This window comes from Varroa destructor, unplaced genomic scaffold (genome assembly GCF_002443255.2).
Source record: "Varroa destructor unplaced genomic scaffold, Vdes_3.0 BEIS01000004.1, whole genome shotgun sequence".
NCBI classification, from domain to species: domain Eukaryota; kingdom Metazoa; phylum Arthropoda; class Arachnida; order Mesostigmata; family Varroidae; genus Varroa; species Varroa destructor.
Window position 1 is genome coordinate 9,489,200 of NW_019211457.1, and position 8,215 is coordinate 9,497,414.

The following is an 8,215-nucleotide window of genomic DNA, read 5'->3' on the forward strand; positions in this document are numbered from 1 at the left end:
GCCGATGGTGGCGGATCTGTATTAGCGTAGCACGGACTACCCACATTTAAACTGCCTGTGATTTTGGTACTTCCATAAGCAACTCCCCAGGTCACACTGATCGAGATGCGGCGCTGACGTGATTCAACGTCAGATGGAAGCTTCCAGAACAACTTATGTTTGGAAAGGCGTCACATATGTCTGAATCCCCGTGGAGCATTAGGATATAAATATGTCAAAGAGATACTAAGGGTGAATGAATGCCATTCAGTTTTCAATGTTTTCAAAAGTGATTCTAAGCACGAATAAATAATTTCAAGATGAAATTTCCACAGTTAATTTTCAATAAAGAAGCATATCAAGAGTTTTTTTTTTTTATTATGGTAGAAATAGGTTTACAATCAGGTTCACGATTTAATAAGGTTTACGATCGATATCTATATTGATCCTTCAATTGATTGCTTTTTGAGCATAGTACTATCTACATTGTGTCAACTAGAATTTCATCGACACAAGCCCAATTTGATCGTACGCGATGTATAATTTTCTCAATGTGTTATAACCCTCTGCACCCACAGGGCTATACACGCGTTTTATCGACATATACAAAGATGTATAAATACTGCAAAGGGGATTTCAGGGAACAGCAAAAGAACGACTAGCGGCCAATTGGTCGCTAGGGGTTCGGCGTTCGCTTCCGCTTCCTAACCTTAGGTCTTGCTTCTTCGAAACTAAATCAACAGTTACTGAAGCGAACAGATCTCCTCGATGCAAGCCTTCGACGGCATGCGCAAGAAGATAAAATCCACTAATATCTTTACATATAGGACACGAGGCTGAGACACGCTGGCTGCAGCGCCAGGCTGGCGTCAGAGTGTTCGTTTACGTCCTCTTCTTAATCCCTCCACAGGTCCGTTTCCTTGCAGCTACTGGCGCCTAGCTTTTGGTTTTAGTCACACCGAGCAGAAATTTCTCCAAAGCTCCCTTATAGCGGAATTATGTTGCACTACCTTAATGAGAAACATTTGCATTTTCTAATTACTCTATCAGTACAAGTCGGTGGAGAGAAATTCTTAGCTAACCATAGAATTCGAATGCAATTTCAGCTTAGGCTGGGGTAGGACGTGGCTAGATGCCGCGTTTCACCGATCGGCGGCCTTATCGGCATTTTTCATCAGCTGCACTGGGTGACCTAGCTGGTTGACGAATGCCAGTTGCGCATACGCTTTACTCGTGATGCAAGCTGAAACAGGATCAAGTGGCAACTTATCGTAGATGGAAACTTAATTTGAATTCAAATCAACCTCACATGGCCGGTGTCCTATATTTTGTGCATGTTGTGGGTCACAACCTGTCGTCCTACGTTCAGCATACACAAGAAATCGCCTACTTACCAAAACTGGGCTTTCAAAACTCAGCAGCAATAAGAAATGGGATTTTTCTTTGCAGGTCAATTGTTGCTGTTCAGTTTCTACCGTTCTAGATCCCGACGTTCACAAAATCGCACATGAAGTATTCTGAAATATTTCAAAATGTTACGCCATACTGATAACTCCGGAAATCGCAATAGTAGCTCCGAAAAGGGTCCACACCCTTTTAAACATTAAACACGATACTAGATAGTTTAGAATAGTAATACGTTTGTACTATAAACAGGTAACATTCGCCGGGTCATTTGGTCTGCTTGAGACAATGTTTAAGTGCCCGGTATCATCAGCAAGCACTTTATTCATCAACAGTACCACTGCTATCATCTTATGCTTGATACTTTACCGAAAGCTAATGTGGTAATGTAGATTTATAATTTGCATATTATTTTAATGATACCGTCCATTAATGTCATACATCACTCTGGTATGATCCGTAAAATCGGCAAACAAAAAAGGCTTCCCCGACAAAGAAAGCGGAGGCTAGCTACATCCCCTAGCATTATTCCGTTGTTTCCGCAGGTGGCGAGAACTATAATTAAAATATGTCGTATGCATCTAAACAGACTCATCGGGCCTGATCAAATTAGTATAGAGCAACATGTAATTTTGCATTACGCGTAGCCGACCACAGCAACTAAAGCACTTATTCCAAGGGACCCCATTAAAAACCGAGACACAACAAAATCAAACAGTTTTCTGTCCTTATGTGGCCTGCCAGATAGCACATCATAGTACATGCCACAGGCAGTATCTAATTGTTAATGGACCCCAGCTCTAGTAGAAGGGAAAGGTACACAAGTTTATCTGTTTCTTTATTAGGCCTGTTCGTTTGTGTTTTTTTAATAGGCCCAATTAAAGCTATATGAGCGATACAACTCGCACAAGGCGAACTAAGTTTCCACTGATCAAGCGCACTGTTTCCCGGGTCGACATCTTTAGCAGTTGTTACCGAACACCGTCGTTTACGCACTATCAGACGCATACGTACGTATTCGCAGCCCTTTTTCACTTTATGAACTACTTTCGCTTTGGATTACAACAACAAATGCTCCGCAGACAGCGAGAAAGGAAGAGGCACGGGGGGAGGCGAGGGGTTAAGGGGTACCAAGCAAGCCAGAAGCTTGATCGCGCACCAGAGGCACTGCCTCATTTTCTCGACATAAAACTAAGAAGTTCCCGAGCACCCTCTACTTTTATCGCATCCGTTAGAATCTACCGTGTCAGAAGTCGCCAAGTGGAGCACTGGTACTAAACGTAGCGGCAGCGTCGATGTACGCTGCCAGCGTTATTGCCGCTTTAATCTCGCTGCTTTTGCTTTTAGTTTCGCTCATATCTAGTCTGTCACACGCTTTAGAGCTATGTGAACGTGTCAATGGTTAAGCATGCGACTAATTACAACGTCCGACGATGCAATCGTTAGCTCGGACCGGGCCAAGCATCCAGTTGCTTCGGAGCAGTGGTGTTTTTTCGGGAATACCTAAGGGTCCAAACAGGACCCAGTTAGGGTTAGCCTAAGCGACGTTAAGGCGTCACACTTACGAGAATCGTTTCGTTTCGTTAGACGCAGCGTTCCTCTGCATAACGTTCAATTCTGAGCGTTTCTTCATTTTCGAACAAAGGGAAGGAAGGCCGGCTAATATGAAAGAGAACGACGACACTGTTCTCTATTTTATGTGAGAGGCCAGCAAAAACTAGATCGTCAAAAAGAGCTGGGACTATGAAAGAAGCGATGGGATAGACGAAGATCGTTAAGATAACCGTTAATAAGATTAAGCGTTCAATCATTTTGGCGCCACTAATTCGAACGGGCGAAGAAAGAACGTATGATGTACACCGAAAACAATCAACGAGAATACCGCCAGCATTGTTTATGAGAATAACTGTGCTGGCTTTACTCGTTCGACGTCGAGTTAGGGGAGAAAAGTAGCAGGAATTATAGCGGAGCTAAGGGACATCAAGCGGCGGGAATAAGCTGCCGGTTACTGTATTACAGACAGACATTGTGGTCACCAGGTTAGCGGCACCAACGGCTGTGGTGATTTTGCGTAAAGAAGGCCCGTAACGCTAGGGGGAGCGAAGACTAGATTTGGAGTCGGATCAGATGGAAGCGCGAAAATAACAAACCAGTAAATTATATAAGTGCACACCATTTCAAAACGGAATCTTCGTTTATCGAGTAACTTTGCCTTTGGTTTATTTGTTTCGATAAAATCGAAATAGGACGAGTCAGTTATCGGGAACGATGAATGACCCAACTGACGACAATATTAATATCATATGCGGCGCACCCTTACGCGGAACCCAGATTTATTTAAAAAAAAAACTAACGCAAACAATAATGTTTTTATTTACAGCTAAAATTATCGTATCACAATACACTTAGAATAAGATGTAATGTTACGCGGCTAGATATTACTTGAGACTCCTGTCTCCCAGCACAAATCGATGCGGTTTTGTTTGGACCAGGGCTCGAACGTGGATTTGTTCTAACACACTCGCTTCAATAGAACGTACAATGGGACACATGCTAAGCGCTTGTCCAATGAAATTAGATGACGTAAGACGCATATACTTACAACGTTCTGTAACGCAGAAACGTCGCGTAGTCGGAACACGTGTGTCCTATTGTGCCCACTATAGAGAAAATACGCCCGAATCTTAGCCTTACCCAGTCTGTCGCTTTGCGCAGCAGAAACAAATGCCCACTAGAAACAACGATCGACGTCTTCAATGTGGCGATTATTCACGAACGCATACAGGTCGCGATAGATCAGCATCGATTTTCCGGACTTGCAAATACTCTGTTGGGTCATTTGTTTAGAATATTGACGGAATAATAAATCCCTTAAGGAGTAAATAGCAATAAACGAACATTTAGTCAGCTCATTTTATTGTTTAAATGGAGATCTGGAGATTCGTACGAAGGATATTTGGCTCGTTTTATGGAATTTACTAAGATACTACTGATAAAAAACATTGCGTATTGTTAGGGTCGACGAACGGAACGTTACCCAGAATTCGAATAGATTCGAAACTGCAGATAGTTTGCCGCCTTTCGTGGGTTTTGTTTCTTTGCCGTCCCCTTTAACCTCGAAGAGCTCAGCTCTCCACGTGTGAAACTGGCCTTCCGGTTTCCTAATGAATTTCAACATGTTTCCTTAATTGATCGGTGACGCAGAAGGTTGACATTTGGGGCTCACAGCATAAATTTGCTTTTTGCGTTGTCGTTTTTTCTAAAACTGATTCTGTTGTGTGTTCCTTATTTGACCCTGTCTTAATGCATCACTGCGGACGCTTTTCTGGTAAGCGTCGATTTAACTGTCCGAGAAAGGGCTCAGTAAAAAATGGCAAAACATGAGAAGCAGTAGAGATTCGCGAGACAGTCAAGGGATTCTCTGTGTGAAGTAATTGTTAATCCAGCCATGCTTTAAATATCGTTTCGAGTCTACGGTGAGAATAATTCACTGTCGGGGTACCGCGTGTTCGGTGAGACATTCTGTTATTTATACCGAATTATGCCGCTACCGCATTTCAACATGTCTTGTACACTGAATCATCATTCCGCTGCTAAAAAGGAACATATATTAGGAAATAGTGACTAAGGAGAATCAGATCAAACGCGGATCGAGACCGAGAAAAGTATCCTTCTAGAATTAAAACACGCGGAAAATTGTTTACCTCCAGGCATGGATAGTTATCCTTGGCATGGATGCTATACAATATTATCAAATCAAAAACTGGATAAGTATAAAGCCGATAACTTCGGTACGATTATTTAACAAACTGCGATGAAGAAGCTCAAACTTAAGACACTGCCGTGGATGCTTCCATATAGATATCTTTACAGACAGATTTTACGGGCATATATGAATCAGAAGCATATCATTTGATAATAATAAAGAGAAATTTTAATTACACCGAAAGCCCGAAATGAAGTGAAAAGATGACGTTCACTAACAATCTGAGGTTTTGAAGTGGATTGAAACTATACGTTAATTCAATGTTCTCTAAAATATTGTTGCCTGTCCATTATAAGAAAGTTCAAGCTATTACTAAAAATCAACTTTATTTCAAGGATGATTGAGCGATACGTCTGTACCTTGTTTATACTCGCTGCGGTCGTTTGCGATAACCTTCAGCTGCCGGAGTTTCGGAATTAGACTGCCAGTGTCGTGCTATCAGTGATAAGATCTTTACACGCGAAGCATTAAGACAACGCAATAAACGAGGTTATTTATTACTCGTCATCGCCGTTCAGCAAGACGTCAAAAAAGGACGAAAACTTTTAACACGAACCGTGAAAGTCTCAAAATCAATGATTCATTGTTTATTGATGTCCGGCTGATTGTGGGATTCGGAGCGATTCCGCTTGACCTGTTTAATACAGGTTTATATGAACTACTTGAGCCTTATTGTTTGCTTTTTGTCAGCAATTAAACCTAGTTCATCGTTTTCAGAGAATGAACTTTACGCTAAAAGGTCAAGTATGGAAGGAATACGGAAATCTCTCGTCGCCACTGTTAAGAGGGTTGGAAAAATGTAATATACATTATTGATCTAATGGGTAGGTATATTCAAGCTCTTCATTGATTCATTCACAACGTCGATTTGTCTTTATCGATTGAGTATAAGCAGACACCCGGCGAAATGCAGGGAATTAACTCACTTAATATAATTGCGATGAACATAGGCACTCGCGGTAGGCATGCCTTGCTCTTTTTGTCCTATAATCGCGTACGGCCATTTGGAGCTGCAATAATAACTGTTTTGTTGATGGCAAATGAGACCCAGTTTAAAAATGGCTGGCCAAGCGAACCCGATTTTTCTCTACTTGTTGAGTTATTTACTAAATATAGTAAAATGTAGACATGTATTTTTACTTTGGTAAAGGTGCTATAAAGGTAACGTATTGGCCTATTGATTAAACAGAGACGTTTTCCTGTCAATTTACCTCTGGGAGGTATCTTACGCCGCATACGACAAAAGCATATAGTAATCAACTATAATATCTTCATATAGATATATATATATAATAGCTTCTAATTTGTTTTAACTTAATTGATTAATTAATAGTAATTAAACCCTAATTGACTTTCTATCTCTATCTATTAGCATCTATAATCTATTAGCATACTATAAGTAAATCTGCTAACAACTTCGTTGTAAGAAGTGTTCCAGCGGTCGAACCTATCCGTCGTACGAAGAAATTTTTTATGCAGTACGTACTGTTTGTTGTCAATAACAAGTGAGCGGTTCGAGGCGAGGTTTTAATCGTAGCACCTTTGTCTTTGTATTGAGATTTTAGCGTACTTGTAATCATAGCACTATGTAGTTTCATATTTCGCAGCCGGCCGTACTCTGATCCTGAACTTTTTTATCCATGGAATCCTTTGCCACTGCGTCAACGCTGCAGCCGTGGCCATACAGTTCAGTGTTTTAAGACCTGGCAAAGTTGTGAAATTTGACACAGCCGCCACACTGGGCAAAGATGGTGGACATAAAACGAATTCGACTCCTGATCCCTCAGCGAATAGGTCCGATTTAGCTTGCATGTCCAAACGTGTATATATAAATAAGATGGCAGAAAGAGACAGCGAAAACACTCACCAGCTGTTTAGAATCACAGGTTCATTGTGCTATAGCCGGTTGTACCACAAAGGTGTGTGGGGCTGTTTCTGATGAAACAGTGCACCCTAGCGAATCAATTTAAAATTATGGCCCCGTTAAGCCGGCTAGTATTCATAGAGTAAGTGGTGGGAGAGAGACGCACAAGGTGAAGTAGTCGTGTGTGCGTACCTCGTCACTTAAATCAAAAGAACGTACGCTTTTGTTAGGTCAATGGCGCTACCTAAGGCAACAGCAGGGATTTTGATTTAAGTCAACTCGTAGTAAACATTAAAACGTTGTTTGAAAAAAAGCTACTGATTAACCTTGGCAAATAGAACTGTTACGATGAAGTTGCCAGGGGGCTCACAAGCTAGAGAGAACTTTGCAGGCAGGTCATATAACTCCATCCAGCACCCGTCTGTCAGACGAATTCTGCTGTTACTGGCTGGCGTCAGGGTGAGCGCGAACAACCCCACACGAGGTCGATTCGTTCTCGTCCATTGACGATGGATTTGTACTCGCCAAGAAAAGCATTCCATTGCGTTGCTATAACTTGATTGCTGGGCGACCCCATGCTGTGCTAAACTTCCTCATGACATACGTAGAACGATACAAAGAGACACAGCGAGCAGACCAGCGTGTGCAGGACGCTAGAGAAATGTCATCCTACCCATCAAGAAAATAACGGACAGAGAGAGAGGCTGTGAGAGAGAAGTGCGTTTCGTATATCTTCGTATTACGTGCTCTACAATGCCAGCATATGGGTGGATATGACAGGGGGCGTGAAAAGCAGTGACTAGTCGATCGAAGAGCGACGGCCGGTCAAAGCCAAGATGACAAGTAGTGACAAAGGTAGCAGGAAAAGTTGACTTCTATAAGTTTTGCAAGCGCTTGTTGGTGTACATGATTGTATGCGTCGTAATAGAGAAGGCTAAACAAAATTTACAATCTATCGGTGGTAATAGGGTAGAGAACTTTTAGGACATCTTTACCTAGGAGTAAGTTAGCTTGTCAAAATGTTACCTTTCCTATATTGAAAATATAGCTAGCGCATAATACTAGCCGACATGATCTATGTGAGAGCTGTCTAAGTCCCCCTCGCTCGTGACAAAGTATTGGTCATATAGCATATGCCTTCTGAAACTGTCTTTAACCAAAGCGAATGAAGCATTTTATTAATTTTTTTAGCATGTGTATGA

At 41.7% G+C, this 8,215-nt stretch overlaps 1 long non-coding RNA gene across 2 annotated transcripts; it reads right to left on the reverse strand.

Annotated features, from left to right (window-relative positions):
• Positions 1 to 349: 349 nt before the first annotated feature.
• Positions 350 to 2,703, reverse strand: LOC147755819 (uncharacterized). Of its 2 annotated transcripts, none has more exons than XR_015326433.1 (3): positions 2,626 to 2,703; positions 1,374 to 1,496; positions 350 to 1,222 (listed from the first exon to the last, which is right to left on the reverse strand). It is a non-coding gene; the product is annotated as an uncharacterized LOC147755819 (long non-coding RNA). The 2 variants fall into 2 exon arrangements; XR_015326432.1 differs by lacking the exon at positions 2,626 to 2,703 and adding an exon at positions 2,398 to 2,617.
• Positions 2,704 to 8,215: the final 5,512 nt, after the last annotated feature.